Here is a 19969-nt window from a genome sequence, read left to right as displayed (position 1 = left end):
CTCCAGTGGTTCTATTTATGTAAGCTCTCTGCAAATATTCAACACAAGGATTCAGAAGGCCTAGGTTTTAATCTCTCCTGCTTACTGCTTGGTATTACTACTTGAGTCTTAGGTTCTTCCTCTTTAAATAAAAGGGTTCAACTAGATTACCTCAAAGGATCCTCAAGTTATCAACTGTAAAATATAATGCTATGTGCTATCTGTCATTTAAGACCTCCATGCAAACAGACTTCCTTCCTCAGGCAATGGTCAATAATAAGAGCAAATTTGAAGTCCTAAAAATGTGGTCAGCCCTGCACCTTTTTTTTTGTGGTTGCATTGCATAATATTTTCATTTTGAAACAAGTCAAAGGATATGTTTTTATATGGCACAGACCCCTCTGTTGGGGTTTAGGAGGATGGGCTTTTGTAATTCATCATGTTACAAAATGTAGCTCTTTCCAGTGCTAATCACTGCATGATCATAATCTTCTGTGGCAAATGTAAGAAAGTTAGGGTGTACTAGTGCTTCTTCTAACTTTGCATAACAGGAAGGACATTACATCTGGACTTCTCTGCTCATTTGCTCCCCGTCACATCGTTGACTATTTGAGAAGGTGTCACCCAGTCGGTAAGAGGATAAACCTTTGGGTGTGACAGTGGGATTTCCATTCCCAGATCTGTCCCTTCCAGGCTTTTCGACTTCAGGCAACTTCCATATGTTTCCAGGCCTCAGTTTTAACATATGTAAAATAGGAATGAGGGTACTTCCATTATGGAGTTGTGAGAAATAAATAAGCCATTACTTGTAAAGCACTTAACATTGTCTTGCATATCATAAGCACTTGATAAATATTAACTATTATTATGTTATCATTTCAGAAGCATTCCTTAAGGTACCATTGAGTGTACTAAAGTGCTCATTGACTTGATAATAGTCTGGTTGCCCAAATGTTTATTTGCCTCCAAAGTAAGCAGTTCATTGCTTGCTTAATTGCCTAATGCATTCTGGCATATTTTAATCTGCTTGAATAATAACAAAAGTCTATTATTAAGCCTTATTATTACCATTTTAGGAATTATTAGAAGACATTAATGCATATAATGGACAAAGGAAGTTTATTAAATTCAATTCTTTGAAAATATTGGCAAACTACTGTTAACATTTATGTTGCTCAATATTTAAAAGCAGCTAAAAGAATTAAAGACTTTATGTTTTCTTTAAACAAACCTGGGTTTTAGCCACTCCAGAGTCAGTTTCTCTATACGTCTCAGTACGATTCAGGCCCAACATTATTCCACTTTTCAGTTCACAAGTGAATTTCAATTTTATAAGAAATTATATAAGAATAATTTATAAATTATATAAATTAAATAAGGACTTATTTTATAAGTCCCCTCCTGTTCTCCCTTCTTCCTCTCCTCAGGACTTCCTTGTGGCTCCCCTTTTTTAAATTGTCCAATTAGTCAGGTTAATTAAAAATGCTCAAAAGTGACTTCAGCAATCTAGACCTTTGGTAACTATGAGTGTTAGGAATGCAAAGGAAAACCGTCTTCTGTAAAACCACTAGCCACCACAATATTTGCATTTTTACTTAATCATTTATACTATCTGTTTATTTTTGATGCTTGATTATTTTATAAACAAATGAAAGGCAGTATTTTACCCAACAATATATTTTCTATGTAATTTTTTTAAGTTTTGCAAACTGAATCATCAGCATCATTTTTTTTAACACATATAATGGATTTCTTTTAAGTGAGTCCCATCTGTATTTTTCCATCTCCAAAAGGGCACCAAGCAGGCCAACTGCAGCAGGAATGCAGTGAGATATTTGGAAGGGTTTCCACATTGTTGTGGCTGGCAAGCCCTGGGGTGCTTTACTAAGGCAGAAAGCTCTTTCTCTGAAGTTTTTAGGAACAGGATGAGTAACTTGTCTGGGAACAATGCCATCCTGAGATCTGAAGGACAGGCCGGAGTTTCCAGATCATTTTATATAGCTCCGCTTTATCACATGCTTATCCAACTTTCAGTGCATTCATCGATGGCCAGCCTCCTATGGAATACTGATGTAATCAAAATGTGCCTTCCTTGCCTTTCTCTACAATGTAGTGTTACTCACAATATTACCTCTATCCTAACTAGTGTTCTCATCTCCCAAAGCCCCATGAGCCGTCCATGGTGAGCAAAATTAAGTGAATTACCATCACCATATATAGCATTGTCTAGTACATCGATACTTACATGATTAACATTTCATTTTCACAGGACAACTCTATGAGGAAGATACTCTCATTTTGCAATAGGAGAACCAGAAAGAGGAGTAACTTGTTGAAGGCAAACTAGCTGATTCCAAATCTGATGTTTTTTCCAACAAACTGTGTTTTTCCATATTGCCCAACAACTCCTGTAAATTAACCACAGAGGATGGCTAATTGGCATTTTTTCAGGGAAAAATCTGCTGTGGCAAAGCAGGTAAAGAAGTTGTTTCGGAGCTGAGGGATAAAGAGGGCCTTTTCCCTGAACTCCTCAAACTGTGATAAATGACCAGGTTCATAGACTGACTGGGTCTGAGTCCAAGATTTCAGATTTCCCTGAAATAATGGCATTTGTCCTTCATTGCATGACAGTCAAATCTTGTGGAACGCAGCAGCTATTCTCACCTCGGTCACTGGCTCCCTGTGTCCCTTAGCACACCGTCAAATAGACCGTCCCCTTAAATCTGACCACTCATTCACTTCACAAAGATTAAGAAACCTCAAGAAAGGAAGAGTGATACTATTTCTACTTAGGCTTAATAACTACGTTGAAATTTTTGTTTCAGCATCTTTGTTAGCATTTGCAAAGAAATGTAAACATTTTGGGGGATCCCTGGGTGGCTCAGCGGTTTAGTGCCTGCCTTCACCCCAGGGTGTGATCCTGGAGACCCTGGATCAAGTCCCACATCGGGCTCCCTGCATGGAGCCTGCTTCTCCCTCTGCCTGTGTCTCTGCCTCTCTCTCTCTCTGTCTCTTTCTGGGTCTCTCATGAATAAATAAATAAAATCTTAAAAAAAAAAAAGAAATGTAAACCCTTTAATGTTATAAAAATAAGTGAGTGGAGTAAATTTTCATCAACTCTTTAGTCACCATACTGTGTGTTTGCCTGAAAATTCAAAAACCTTATTATTCTGGAATGAATGAAAAAACATTTAGATGGGGGTACCTGGGTGGCTCAGTCGGGTAAGCAACCAATTCTTCATTTCCACTCAGGTCATTAATGATCTCAGGGTCATGAGATCAAGCTCTGCCTTGGGCTCTGTGCTGGGCATGGAGCCTGCTTAAAGATTCTCTCTCCCCCTCCCCTGCTCTCTCTCTAAAACAAAACAAACAAACAAAAAACTCCACAAACATTTGGACAAATTTAATGATAAAAATTTAGCCTATGTTAAAGTAAACATTTTTGCCTAGAATTTAAATTACATATTTAAAATAGTTCAAGTTACCAATCAATTAAATGATGTGTTATTCGTTTATCAAATATTTATTAAATGATGTAATGTACATAAAGTGCTTTGTCCAGGGTCTGACACTTAGTAATAATGAAATAAAAGTCATCATTATTTTTGCAAATCTAAAGAGTATGATTCTGTGTCCTTTTTTCTGTTTATTTTTTTGTGTTAACTTTATATCTCTCCTCATGATAAATTGATTCATCACTATTTTTAACAAAGACACTTTGTAATAGTAAAACAACTGAAGTTAAGATATATAAACAAATATCAAGTTATATTTCACTATTGTTTAAGACATGCTTATTACCCACTATGATCATCACACTTAGATATTATGAATATGTGTTGTAACTCCTTTGTAGAATTCTCACGTTAATCTTGATTTTCTTTAGCATTAAAAAAAGGATTTGTTCATCTCTTCACAAGAACGTGGGGATTAATGGATTGAGGAAAGCCCTTTGCTGATTTAGTCCAAGATGTACACAATGAAAACGATATTACAAAACGATTCTAATTGTGTCTATGTAACCCCATAATTAGATTATGTGCTACCTAAAGGCAAAGATCTGCTATTAGTAATGTTTACTTTTATTTACCTGTTTATTTATTTAGAAATTTTTTATGGCAAATTTATGTGCTGATCCCCATCAACAGTGGAATGTGCATATTTATCTCCTTTTCCACCACTACCACGGAAGTTCTATTCATCAACATCTCTCACAACAGCCTCCTAACTGTTCTTCCTACCAACAAAAAAGCTTTGGGTTACTTTATGACTGTCTTTAGCAGAAGACATGTGAATAGTTAATTTCCCATCATCCTTATTAGACATCATTTATTAATTCCCTTGGTGCACAGTTGTGGTGATACATATAAATCAATAGAGAGAGGTATATAAAAATATATAGATAGATACAGAGAGAGAGAGAGAGAGGTGCTAAGTGGCCAGAATGAATGAAGGGAAGGGAGAAACACTAAAGTTATTTGACTGAAGCAAAAGTATTTAACAATATAGAGGAAGAAAGAAAATATACAGCTCTTGGTTGCCTGTGTTCAGTTTTGTAAAAAAGATCTCAATTAAGCAAGTACATACAGAAATCCTTAGGAAAAAATTTCATGAGCTTTTTAAAACTGGTTACAGTGAACCTATAAAATGTACCTACAGTATAATTACAGAGGGTTTTAAAAAGAAAGAGTGGTCATTGAGTCCAGTTATGGTCAAGAGGAAATAACACTGCATGAAGCATTTTACTTTTGTTTGCTTTAAAATAAAAAAGGTACTTGATGTACATCCAAAGAGGTGTCTGGTTGGTTATTAAAATATGGGCTACGTAGTCAATAAGAATGATAAATATTTATAGCATTGAACAGAATGCAGTGGAAAACTACATCCATGGCCCTAAGCCCTTTGACCAAGTTACAAAGAATGGCTACTTTGAAAATAATTTTAAAGCATCATGACTATATAGAAAAATAGGGGATGTATATTATATTTATATCTAAATTTGTTTCAAACAATATCTTTTGTGTGCTTTTTATGCTTTTATTTCAGCATATATTATTTTATTATACAATAATTTACATAATATATGAGGCATAAAAAGATAATTAAAATAAAACAAGTAAAAGGCCCATCTTATTGCTTTTTATTTCATGTCATAAATCTTATAAATAAATACCATCGATATTGTTTTCTCTATTACAAATTCAAGCAGACTATTGGTTAAGACCCTAGGCCCTGAAGTTAGAAAATCTGGAATTAAATTTTGCTACTTACTACTTGTGTGCTTTTGCTTACTAAACTTCTGTAAGATTTAATTGCCTTATGAATATAATGGGGATCACAAAAGTACTTACCTCATAGCACTGATACACAAACTAAATGGGATTATGCCTAAAGTAGCACAGTACCTAGCACACACTAGGTGCTCATTAAATTGTTTTCATCTTGCTAATGGTTGCGTATTATCTCATTATAATGTCATACTTAAATTTGTTTAACCAACCATCATACCATCATCTAAGGTCATTTAAATTGTTTCCAAATTTTGTTATTATTACCAAAGCTACAATGAACATTCCTATCATGAAATCTTTATTATTTTTCTTTTGTATGTACTCCTAGGTGTAGATGGAATTACTCGTCAAAAGGCATGTCTATTGGTAGCTTTTTAGTCACTTATATTTATCTCACTAAAGAAAAAAAATAAGATTAAAAAAGGTGCTTCAGTGGCAGAAAACAATATGCCTGATAAAATCTTAACTTTACCCTGAGGATAGAAGTTAGGAAAAACAGTGAAAGTTATGACACTGTGCCCTTACCTGATGCAACTTCAATTAAAACGAACAATGTAAATTACATGCAGGTGATTGGAATAAGACTTCTAAAAGCCATGTAAAATAGGTCAAAGACTAAGCATTTCAGAACATTCCAGCTGTAGGATAGCAGCCGGAAATAATTAACCCTGGCACCAGCTCTTTTAAGAGAACACTGACAGGCATTATCCAATGAAGAAAGAAGAAAGTAAAAATTCGAAAGATGTCAGTATCAAAGGAGATGGGTATGCTGAATTGCTATTAAATCTATGCATAGAGCACAATGTTATATATTCACATGCAACTAGAAGAAAAAATAACATATTATGGCATCTTCTTTTAGAGGACTGATACTTCAAAAGCAATGGATCAATTAGTTTTTGAAGAAAACTGTACATAAACCCAACATAAAATTAAATATAATAGTGTGCAAGCTATATTTGACTCAGCAAGAGAGGAGATAAATTGAAGGCTTAGTCGAAGCAGTGTGGGCAGTTAGCAGTCAGACAAGAGTCAGGGGATTGGGGATATATCCTCTCAATGTACACATACTCCTCCATGTTATGATGTGTTTACCCTATAACTGTAAAGTAATGTTGCCATGGAAAGTTTCAAGACTCAGAAAAGGCAAGAACTATAGCTATAGAAAACTCATTACTGCAGAAAGCATAATATAGGTGCGTGAAAGTATCTCTGCAAAGCTTCCCACATAATGCATGATTCTTGTTGTTCTACATCTGTAGGAAATTGCAGCATTTTCAACACAAGAGGAATTGAAAACCCAACATGAGCTAATGAAAAGTCACTACAATGAAAAATGTAGTTTTACATCCTTACTCTCAGATATTGTATATAGGTTTTTTTCTCTCTTTAGGCAAAAATACTGAAATATTAAGTACTTAGTAAAGCTAGTTTCTAGAGCTATGAAAAGGGTAATGAGAAACATATACATTTTATGGTTTATAATCAGTGAAGGGGGAAAGAATATAGGTCAAAGTATTCCCTTGGTTTTCTATAAGGTGCTCTGAGATGGAATTAGGAAATCAGCCATAAGTGGATGTGGACGAACTTTACTCAAAACAGAGGCCTCAAATTAACCCGCATGGCTAGGAGGAGGCCTTATTCACCAAAAGCTACTATCAGCTAAGCTCTACCTATTTACTCTGCATTACATTATTTCACCTGATCTTTGCAACCAATCAATAAGGAGAATACTATTTGCCTATTTTAGGTAAAAGAGTTTATGTATGTTGTCCAACATCAGCCAGGTGGTAAGAGGCAGAACTGGGATTCAAACTTAAGAATTCTGTATGATTTCGAAGCCTGTAATTTTAAACACTCTACTATCTAAGTTTTGTTTCAAGACAGCAGCTCAATTCTAAAGTAGGGCATTCTCACAAAACCTGGTTGCCTATCTAAATTTCAGATTTGTATCTGGGATCAAAATAGGTTATATAACCTTGATATAGGACCATCAGGCATCACCCTCACTTACCACATTTCCAGTTCAGTTGGAAATTGTACAGCCTAATAACATAGCAAGAGGAATTGTAAAAGAGATTTATCTATCTTAAATAGATCTGATCCCTGACTTATAAAAAAATTAATTAATGCCATTAAAAGACCAAAGTGTAGCATATGTATAAGAATGTAGACAATTAGCATGGAGGATATAAAACCAAGGGCAACGACTAGGTGAAGATATTTCAAGGATTAATGATTAGAAAGAGGAGTGAAATGTGATGAGTGGGAGTAAGAAAGGATACTGAGAAATGGTAAGACCATGTGGTTGCCAAGGAGACACCAAATCATGCTGTGGATGACCTAGCTAGGAGAAATATTCACAACAGATAAAATGGTTTTGAGAGAGGTATAAGGACAATCACATTCTAAAGCAGTGTGTGGGGAAAGAAAACAGAACATTTGGTTTTTGAATGCCTCTTAACAAAGAAATGTTGGGGAAAATAGCAATAGATTTAAGAATGCCAAGGTGAAATAACTGCACGTATAAAGGAAGAAATACCAAAGGACAATAAATGCATTTGTATTAAAGGGCACTGGAGGATAATTATCTAGCAGAGAATACAGAGTGACTTAGCTGGTGTCACTGAGCATCGGTGACCATAAAAAGAACTTCTACACTAACTTGCTCATAAAAAATTATTTTTAAGTCCCAAAGTAATTTATTTTCTGATTTGCAAGACCAGATTTGCAGAATCAATTTATTTCTACCTTTCACTTAATACATGCTGCATTGCCAGCCACCAGGTGACTGCTGATGCTGCATTTATAAATCAAGACCCAATCACTAGGATTAGTGTCACTATAGTTAAGGGAAGGTCTTAGCAAAAGCACATAGTATTAAAAAAAATGCACTTTTCTATAAAAAACTAACACTTCATTTGGTTTGTCTTTGCATATTACATGGCACTCAATATAATGCCTTGTATATAATTCTTGCTTTTTGGATTCCACTGAACAAAGCATTAACACTAGCTACTCATTAATTGTTATGAATGGTAAAGTAGGGACACTTTTAGAGCAAGATTTAAAGAAATATAAATTATGCAGAACAATTGGTGTTTTTCTTTTATATATATATATATATATATATATATATATATATATATATATATATATAACTTATGAGCCATTGTATTTTTTCCATTTTTTAATATTTAATTAGTTGATAAAACTCAATCTTTAGCGGAGCAAATCTTAAAATTTCTCTTTTATTCTTCAAGTAAGAGGAAACCGTAGCCTCTATAAAGCTCCATAATTCCTTGAAAAAATGAAACTTTACTTGGTACAGTTTAACTGAATTATTTTGATGACATCACCCTCTTTTTTTTTTTAAGATTTTATTTATTCATTCACGAAAGACACAGAAAGAGAGAGTCAGAGACACAGGCAGAGGGAGAAGCAGGCTCCATGCAGGGAGCCCGATGTGGGACTCGATCCCCGGTCTCCAGGATCAGACCCTGGACCCAAGGCAGCGCTGAACCGCTGGGTCACCGAGGCTGCCCAATGATGTCACCTTCTACCAACACTAATACCTCACCAACTTGGGTCAACATAAGAAAGAAATACTTTTTGTTCAATTTGACTATATTACTCATAAATTTTAAAAGAACTCCTACATGCTTGCATACAAGGGTGTGGATGCTCCAAGTGTAAGCAACTTGAGTTGCTCAGAAAGAATCATAAGAAAAAGAAACAAATAAATGAATAATAAATACATAAATAAATAAATGATAAAAAAATTTTAAAAGAATCATAAGACAGGAACCAACTTTTAAGGGGATAGGTGGAAGCTCAGTTGATCAAAAAAGAGAATTATATTAAGATATCAATATCTTTAGAGAAAGAAATTTTTTGAGAATGATATCCAGTTCACACTTTGACAATCGCAAACTTCACACTTCTTCCCTAAATACCATTGTAGTCTCACACCGAGGGTAGTATTATAGCTTGTTTATTTCCATCTTTAGGAACTGCCCTGGTATTCTTTGTTAAACTTAGTGCTCAAAATGCCTCGTGAAAAGTTCAAGCCCTTCTGTCTTTAAGATCTTCACAAACAAGGAGCATTCCTTGCAAAAATAGCCACATGTAATTCATTATAAAAATAATGATGTTCTAGGGTGCCTGGGTGGCACAATCAGTTAAGCAGCTGACTCTTGGCTTCCACTCAGGTTGTGATCTCATGGTCATGAGATCCAGCCTTGTGTTGGGCTCGCACTCAGCACAGAGTCTGCTTGAGTTTTTCTCTCCTTCTCTGTTGGTCCCAACTCTCTCTCTCTCTTTCTCTCTCTCTTTCTTTTCCATAAGCAAAGCTTTAAAAATGAAAAATAATGGTGTTCCTTTTTTTCTCCAACCATTATCCCTAAGTAGCAGATACAAGGTTCACTTTATTTCTTACTATGACAAACTTGGATTAAATTATGTCAACCAAGATAGAGTTTAGTAACTGACTTTCAACAGATCAACCTATTAACAGAAGAATCTGCTGTTGGATGTCCTAGCCTTGTTTTGGAGATTAATTTTCAAATTTCTCCCCACTCAAGGACTCAACCAGCATCATCTTTAAAAAAGCATATTTCAATGAAACTGTTCATTTTTTTAAAAGCATCATCTTTGGGCAGCCCTGGTGGTTCAGCAGTTTGGCGCCGCCTTCAGTCCAGGGCATGATCCTGGAGACCCGGGATGGAGTCCCACGTCTGGCTCCCTTCATGGAGCCTGCTTCTCTCTGCCTCTCTCTGTGTGTCTCTCAAGAATAAATAAATAAAATCTTTTTTTAAAAAAGTATCATCTTTTTCATTAGTTCAATTCGTTCAATTTAGAGCAGTATCAGGAATATAATGTTGACCGGATGAGCACTGGGTGTTATTCTGTATGTTGGCAAATTGAACACCAATAAAAAATAAATTTGTTATTTAAAAAAAAGGAATATAATTTTGACTTTCTGTGAATACCTTTTTTTAAAGAATAAAGTTCCAAGAACTGTGTAATAAATAATAGTATAAGGCATATAATATAAAATTTTAATGCAGGTTGATCCAGGTTTCATATGTTAGCCTGCATTTTAATTTAATCTAAATAATAAAAAAATACCCCATAGTAAAACAAAATGTTAGTGTATTCAATTATATTCAAAATAAACTCCTTGAGCTTTTAAGCTGGTAGGTTTTCTGAATTCTTCTTGTGAAAACAGCTAAATTAAAACAAATAATATATACATATGTTGATTCACTATTCAAGGAACTAATGTGTTATATGTTTTTGCTTTGAGAAATAATATATCTTTAACTGTACAATTTATTTTAGGACATAGGTTAGTTACTCAGTTGGTTTTTTTTTTTTTTTCTCTTTTCTTCTAGTAATTTCACAATAAAATGGCAATAAGCTGGTGCGGGCAGCATATGTGACCAGGAGGCTTCTGATATTCTTCACTTTATGTCAAACTACATTTATCTCCGCATCTCTCAATCTTGTTAGTTAAAACACAAAGAGTTATTCAGAGTGCTACAACACTTACTACAGAATGATTTGGCCTCTAGATATTTGAAGACCTTGTCTTCTGACCTTGTCAAGTATTATGAATTTTGAAAAATGACACTCAAACTGGGAATGCTTTTCTTAATTATATTGGCTACTTTGAGCATGAAGTCATCATTTAAATGTGTCCTGGTATTTTGAATGGGGAGTGTGTGTGGATTGTTAGGTGGGCTTGCAAGACATGAGAATCCAGGAAGTCAGGAAGAGAGTATAAATGATCCATAATGTGTTAGAAAAAATGTACTTATCATTTCTTTTACTTTCAAGTATTATGTTACTTTTGTAAAGGAAAATGAATAGGCAGCTGCTGCAGTGCTTGAGTCTTTTTTCTGCAGAACTGGAGGTGGGTTGAAACTTCATAAATATTGTCCAAAGTCTGAGCATGCTCTGTAGCTATCACCGTAACTCTGGGCTAGTTAAATGCAGTACAAAAATACTGTTGTTTGTTGATGGAAAAATACAAAACCTCTGAATTATCCTCATTGGCCTTGGGGCAAACTGACTTCTGTGTCAGGAGCAGTTCAACCCTGTGCCTTTTCCAGCACAATTGTACACAGAATTCTGACTCCCTTTCCAACAATAAGAGCAGCTCCATGGTGCTGCTGATTGGTGTTATTACAGTTGGTTTCTAAGCACCTGGCAAGATGTGGAGGCGCAACCCTGTGTCTCTTAACTGCTAGAGTTTATAGTATCCTGTACTATGATATGCATCCTACACATTTTCATAGCATTGTCACTTCACAAGAGTAACTGTTCTCATTTTATGTTGACTAGCACATTGCCCTGCAAAGTTGAAAATCCAGCCAAAATATCCTTGATCACTGAGAGAGTATCACTCAGAGAGAACAGGGAAAAGTGCTATTTTGCACAAGGGAAGGTTCATTAATTCTATAGCAATTTCTCATTATTAAATGGCTTCTTTTGGAATGCTGAGTTGTACCAAGTGTTAAAAGAACTAAATCATAATGACTCATATTTGGAGAACAACTTGCTTACACATTACAATTTAATCAATTTGGATATAATAAACTGGCACACAGCATTTATTCCAACTTCATCCTTCCATTGCATGTTGCAGAGGCTGGAAAACCAAAACCAAAACATACACATCCCCCATGCTCTTCCAGATAGGGTTCCAGAAATTATGTTCACTACTTACTGCCATTTAGAAAGAAGTAAGGATAGTGATTCAGTTGCTGCTGCTGCTGAATAGTGTATTTGAGGTGACACCAGATTTTTCTGTGCTTATCACCAGCTGAATGATTGTCAAGAGGCAGTTGTGGCATGAGCAGGAGTGGCTTTCTGATAATTGGATCTCATTTAGGGCATTGCTCTTCTGCTCATTACTGACAATAGCAGCTCCAGGATTTGCAGCTCTCTGGTTGTAAGAGAGGTCAGAGATCTCCTGACTGGCCAACCCAAAAAGGATTTTCCCATTGCAAGGCCAGGCCTCAGCCCCATACTCAATCTGTTCTAGAAATCTGTTAGTATCTTATTTACTGTACTGAATCCTCTTCTGTCTAAAGTGTTGTGAGTGGTTTTTGTCTAGTGCAAGGTAATCCAGACAGAAGTGACCTTGTTCTCCATAGGAAAGCTAAAGATTGGATAATGAAAAGAGGATGTTAGGGATTTCAGCTTCTAGTAGTTGTAGAATAGTTTATTGTAGACTGATTCCCTCTCCAAGAAAAATGTGAAGATCTGGACAAAATAAAAACATGTATCTGCATGAAACTTGCTCCAAATGAATATTGCTGACATAAAACAACAGCAATAATAAGGTTTTTGGCACTTAATATATCCAGTATAATAAGATACATAAAAATTTCCTATGAGTCAAGAGGGGATATAAGCAGAATTAAAGTACTCTAAGTTTCTTGCATTACCAAGAAGTGGTAAAAGGTTACATGCACGTTGTAATCACTAACATAGCCGCAAAAAGCTCAGGAAAAGGATGTACGGACAACGGACAACAATCTATTGGAGGTAATATGAAATAAAAATAACTGCTTAATCCAGATAAAGGGAAGAAAAAACAAAAAGGAACATAAGGCAATGTGCACAAATAAAAAACAAATAGTAAGATGGTAAATTTAAGCCTCCAAGTAAATGAATTACAGTAAATGGAAAGAGACAAAACAGACCAAAATTGTCACACTGGAAAAAGAACAAAACTCAACTCAGTGTTAATACAAGTTATTCATGACTTAACATAAAAAGACTAAAGGAAAGAGGATAGAAAAAGACATGTCATGTGAATAGTAGCCAAAAGAACATTGATGGTAATGTATGAATATGAGACAAAGTAGGCTCTAGGACATTACCACAAAGAAGAATAATATGTCATATCATAAAACAATGAACCAAGACTAATACGATCATTTTGAATGTGTTTAGCATAGCTTTCAAGATGTGAAGCAAAAATTGGTAGAATTAAAAGAAGATTAGATCATCACAGTGGGATATTTCTGAGGAGCCCTCAGAAACTAATACAACAGGCCAACAAAAAATCAGTATGAAACACTAGATTTAAAGACAAAAATTAACCTAGTAGATACATATGTAAAATAATAATTTGAACAACTGCAAATTACATGTTATTTTTAAGTGCAAATGGGTAATTTAGCAAAATTAACCAGAAATCAGGTCATTAAAGGATGTGGTCTTTGACCACAGCAGAGAAATATTTTTTTAAGCTAGAGATAAATAACAAAAAGCTAATGTAAAAAAATTCTAAAGTGTTTGGATATGAAATTATATTCTACTAAATAACCACAAGTCAAGAAGGAAATCACAATGGAAGATAGAAAATGAGTTTGGCTGAACAATAATTAAAATATGACATATATTTATGACATGCAACTAAAACTGAGTTTTGAGAGAAAGTTATTGCCTTAAATGCATATGTTAGAAAGAATTTCACCTTTTATATTAAGAAGCTAGAAAAAGAACACCGTACAAATCTCAAAGAAAGTAATACAGAATAAAGAAAAAGAAAGATAATAGAAAAACTGATCTAATAGAAAACAATTATTTTCTATTTCAACAAGGACAAAAGTTGGCTTTTCAAAATGACTTAAGAAATTATAGAAGCTTGGCAAAGCTGATGAAAAAGAAATATAAAAGGTACAAATTACCAATATTATGAATAGATTTACAGATATATAATAAGGATATCATAAATAGCTTAATACGAATAAATTTGGAAATTGGAAGAGCAAGACGATAATCTGGAAAAACACAGCACATTAAAACACACCTAAATAGAAGTAAAAATCTAAATACATTTGTCAAATAAATTTAACTTTTAATTGAACAACTTCCCACAAAGAAAGCACCAGGTCTGGATGGCATCATTGACAAATGGTTCTAGCCATTTTTGAAAGTAAGAATACCAAATCTATGCCAATTCATCCAGATATGGGGAAAAAAGGAAAATTTCTAAATTAATCTTATAGTACCAAATAAACTTGATACTAGCACTTGGTAAGAATATTGCAATAAAGAAAATTTTTAGATCAATTCCTTTTTAAGCATAGATTTACAACAAAGAACATGAACCATGAACATAAATAATTTGCAAATCACATCCAGCAACAAAGGGATTATACATCATAACACAGTTGAACTTATTCCAAGAACTCAAGACTGGTATCACATTTAAAAATCAAATCTCCTCACCATATTAACATGGCAAAAAAAGAAAAATTATAGAATTATCTCAATAGATGTTATGGCAGATAGAATAACATTTCCTCCCCACAGAGATGTCCACATCTAGTCTCCAAAACCTGTGAATGCTTCTGTATATTATAAAATCATTTTGTAGTGATTAAGGTTATGGACTTTGAGTTGGAGAGATTAACCTGGAATACCTGAGTGAATCTCTCCTAATAACAGAATCCTTAAAGGTGAAGAACCTTTCCCAGCTGTGGTCAGAAACATGCAGTGTGAGAAAGACTGATAAAGCCATATTGGCTTTAAAGATTGAGGAAGGAGGCCAAAAAATGCAGTAGCATCTAGAAGCTACAAATGGACCTCAGCATACAACCAACAAGAAAATAGGGACCTTGATTCTATAACCACAAGGAACTAAATTCTGTCAACAACTGGAATGAGTAAGAATACTGATTCTCCCTTATATACTCCAGTAATGAAGGCAGGCCCACTGACACTTTGATTTTAACCCTGTCAACACATGCCAGACTTTTCACCTACAAAATTGTAAGATAATAAATCTGCGTTGTTTTAAGCTATTAAATATGAGGCAATTTGTTATGGCAGTCGGAGAAAACTAATTCAAATATATAAAATGCATTTGGTAAATTTCAATACCTATTCTATGCCATAATTTTAAAAATTATTTGCAAAATACTCCTGTAAGGGGTCATCTTTAATCTGATGAAGAATGAATACAAACAAAAACTATATAAGTATCATACTTAATGGTAAAATGTCAGAAGTATTCTATCTAGGATCAGGAATGAGACAAAAGTATGCAATATCATGACTAATATTTAATAGCATTCTGGAGGTCTGGTTTAAAAAAAAAGCCAAGCAAAAGAAGTAAAATTTTAAGGATTAGGAAGAAAGATAAAATGATAGTGAATGCAAAATTCTAAAAAAAATTATTAGAATTAAAATTTGAAGTTTTATATATTATCCGTTTGACTGGATGCAAGGTCAGTATAAAAATGAATTATATTTTTATATGTCAACAATAAAAAAATTAGGAAAATACTTTTTAAGTGATATCATTTATGAGAGGAAAATCTCAATATCTACAAATTACCTCATGCAAAATATGCAATACTGCTAAGCATAAAAATTACTGCTATAGGATACAAAATTATTGAGATGTATTAAATAAGATCTAATTGAAGTTGTTGATTTTTCCTAAAGCAACCTATAGACTCAATGTAACACATAACTTAGTATACTAACTCCAAATTTTAGGTGAATATGTATATGTTCAAAAGTAGAAGATATAATCTTAAAGAAGAAACTGTATGGAGTACATACCTTAACAGTTATCACAACTTATTTATTACTTACTTAATATAGTGTACTATTGTCATAAGAATAGACAAATAGACCAAGAGCACAAAATAGAAATTACAGATACAAAATCATACATATTAGAGGCCTGAATTATGATGAAAGAGACAGATCATTGGAGAGTGTTTTCAACGATGGGGTTAGGTGAATAGGAAATTTATGACTAATAAAAAGAAATGGGGAGCCTGGGTGGCCCAGTTGCCTGAGCATCCAACTCTTGGTTTTGGTTCAGGTTGTGATCTTCAAGTCGTGAGTTTGAGCCCCCTGTCCAGCTCTGCACTAAGTGCAGAGCTGCTCACTCTCCCTCTCCCCTCTTCCACCCCTCTATCTTTTTCTTTAAAAATAAATCAATACATCTTTAAAAATAGAAAACTTTTATATAATACCATCAAACATTACTTTCAGGTGTACTGTACATCTAAATGTAAAACCTAATCAAAAAGCTTCTGGAGGAGATCCTGGCTGACTCAGTTGGGAGACCATGTAGCCCTTGATCTGAGAATCGTGAGTTCCAGTTCCACCCTTTGTTTTAGATTACTTAAAAACAAATAAAAATTTAAGAATTAAAGAGCTTTGGGAAATTAACATGTAAAAATGCCTTATGACCTTGTGCAGCAGATGGACTACCTAAAGCATGTCATTCAGAGTATGTTCTCTGGCCACATTGGAAATAAATTAGAAGTAAATAAAAATAAGATATCTAAGATATTAAATAACAATATTTTGAATCTGAACATTATTGCAATCACAAGAGAAATTAGAAATATTTTGAATTTAACACATAATAAAAATACAACGTAAGGGGCACCTGGGTAGTTCAGTTGCTTAAGCACCTGACTCTTGATTTGGGCTCAGGTCATGATCTCTCGATCCTGAAATCAAGCCCCTCATCCAGCTCTGCACTTGGCAAGGAATCTGCTTCTAGTTCTCTCTCTCCCTCTCTCTCAGCACCCCCCACTTCTCACTGTCACTTTTCCTCCATAAATAAATAAAATCTTCTTAAAAATACAGCATAAAATTGGTGGAGTGCAACTAAAGCAGTATTTTTTTTAAATTTTTTATTGGTGTTCAATTTACTAACATACAGAATAATCCCCAGTGCCCGTCACCCATTCACTCCCACCCCCCGCCCTCCTCCCCTTCTACCACCCCTAGTTCGTTTCCCAGAGTTAGCAGTCTTTACGTTCTGTCTCCCTTTCTGATATTTCCCACACATTTCTTCTCCCTTCCCTTATATTCCCTTTCACTATTATTTATATTCCCCAAATGAATGAGAACATATAATGTTTGTCCTTCTCCGACTGACTTACTTCACTCAGCATAATACCCTCCAGTTCCATCCACGTTGAAGCAAATGGTGGGTATTTGTCATTTCTAATGGCTGAGGAATATTCCATTGTATACATAAACCACATCTTCTTTATCCATTCATCTTTCGATGGACCTGAAGCTCCTTCCACAGTTTGGCTATTGTGGACATTGCTGCTATAAACATCGGGGTGCAGGTGTCCCGGCGTTTCACTGCATCTGTATCTTTGGGGTAAATCCCCAATAGTGCAATTGTTGGGTCGTAGGGCAGGTCTATTTTTAACTCTTTGAGGAACCTCCACACAGTTTTCCAGAGTGGCTGCACCAGTTCACATTCCCACCAACAGTGTATGAGGGTTCCCTTTTCTCCGCATCCCCTCTAACATTTGTTGTTTCCTGCCTTGTTAATTTGCCCCATTCTCACCGGTGTGAGGTGGGATCTCATTGTGGTTTTGATTTGTATTTCCCTGATGGCAAGTGATGCAGAGCATTTTCTCATATGCGTGTTGGCCATGTCTATGTCTTCCTCTGTGAGATTTCTCTTCATGTCTTTTGCCCATTTCATGATTGGATTGTTTGTTTCTTTGCTGTTGAGTTTAATAAGTTCTTTATAGATCTTGGAAACTAGCCCTTTATCTGATATGTCATTTGCAAATATCTTCTCCCATTCTGTAGGTTGTCTTTGAGTTTTGTTGACTGTATCCTTTGCTGTGCAGAAGCTTCTTATCTTGATGAAGTCCCAATAGTTCATTTTTGCTTTTGTTTCTTTTGCCTTCGTGGATGTATCTTGCAAGAAGTTACTGTGGCCGAGTTCAAAAAGGGTGTTGCCTGTGTTCTTCTCTAGGATTTTGATGGAATCTTGTCTCACATTTAGATCTTTCATCCATTTTGAGTTTATCTTTGAGTATGGTGAAAGAGAGTGGTCTAGTTTCATTCTTCTGCATGTGGATGTCCAATTTTCCCAGCACCATTTATTGAAGAGACTGTCTTTCTTCCAATGGATAGTCTTTCCTCCTTTATCGAATATTAGTTGACCATAAAGTTCAGGGTCCACTTCTGGGTTCTCTATTCTGTTCCATTGATCTATGTGTCTGTTTTTGTGCCAGTACCACACTGTCTTGATGACCACAGCTTTGTAGTACAACCTGAAATCTGGCATTGTGATGCCCCCAGATATGGTTTTCTTTTTTAAAATTCCCCTGGCTATTCGGGGTCTTTTCTGATTCCACACAAATCTTAAAATAATTTGTTCTAACTCTCTGAAGAAAGTCCATGGTATTTTGATAGGGATTGCATTAAACGTGTATATTGCCCTGGGTAACATTGACATTTTCACAATATTAATTCTTCCAATCCATGAGCACGGAATATTTTTCCATCTCTTTGTGTCTTCCTCAATTTCTTTCAGAAGTGTTCTATAGTTTTGAGGGTATAGATCCTTTACATCTTTGGTTAGGTTTATTCCTAGGTATCTTATGCTTTTGGGTGCAATTGTAAATGGGATTGACTCCTTAATTTCTCTTTCTTCAGTCTCATTGTTAGTGTATAGAAATGCCACTGATTTCTGGGTATTGATTTTGTATCCTGCCACGCTACCGAATTGCTGTATGAGTTCTAGCAATCTTGGGGTGGAGACTTTTGGGTTTTCTATGTAGAGTATCATGTCATCGGCGAAGAGGGAGAGTTTGACTTCTTCTTTGCCAATTTGAATGCCTTTAATGTCTTTTTGTTGTCTGATTGCTGAGGCTAGGACTTCCAGAACTATGTTGAATAGCAGTGGTGAGAGTGGACATCCCTGTCTTGTTCCTGATTTTAGGGGAAAGGCTCCCAGTGCTTCCCCATTGAGAATGATATTTGCTGTGGGCTTTTCATAGATGGCTTTTAAGATGTCGAGGAATGTTCCTTCTATCCCTACACTCTGAAGAGTAAAGCAGTATTTAGAGAAGATTTCAGTTTAACTGCTTATATTGGAACATAGTCCAGTGTCCAGCTGAAAGTTACTAGATAGGCTAATGAGCAGGAAAATATGAGGTTAACCAAGAGAAATATCATTCAAAAGTAAAAGAATCAGAAATAACACAAATGGCAGAAATAGGAATTAAAGGCTCTTAAAAAGGTACAAATGTTAATGTTCAAGTACTTGAAGAAAAACAGGAGCACAATGAAGAGAAAAATAGAAGAATCAAAAACAATGGAACTTCTAGATATACTTAAGTATATCTGAGATACAATGCAGATTAAATGACATAGGGACAAGATTAATGAATCTAAAGAGACAAAGATTATTTTTAGACAGAAGCACACACATATAAAAAGAGAAATTAACAATCTCAGTGCCATATGAAACAAGATTAAACACTTAAATATCCATGTATTTTAATATTTATATACCATGCAAACACTAATAAATTACTAAAGAAATACTGGTCAAGAATTTTTGAAATTTATTATGTTTTATTTTTTAAGAATTGTATTTATTTATTTAAGAGAGAGAATGAGCAAGAGAGAGAGCACAAGCATGGGGAGGGCAAAGGGAGAAGCAGATTCCCTGCTCAGCAGACAGCCCAACTGGAGGTTTGACCCTGGAATTTCGGAATCATGACCTCAGCCAAAGACAGATGCTTAACCGGTTGAGCTGCCCAGGCACCCCGAATTTTTGAAATTTAATGACGATTATAAACCCAAGGATTTAGGAAGCTCATAAACCACTAAGGAGGATAAATATCACACAATACACAAACACACAAACCACTTACTAAGGA

Source organism: Canis lupus, chromosome 36, assembly GCF_048164855.1.
Source record: "Canis lupus baileyi chromosome 36, mCanLup2.hap1, whole genome shotgun sequence".
Lineage (NCBI taxonomy): Eukaryota > Metazoa > Chordata > Mammalia > Carnivora > Canidae > Canis > Canis lupus.
Note: the sequence above shows the minus strand (reverse complement) of the source record.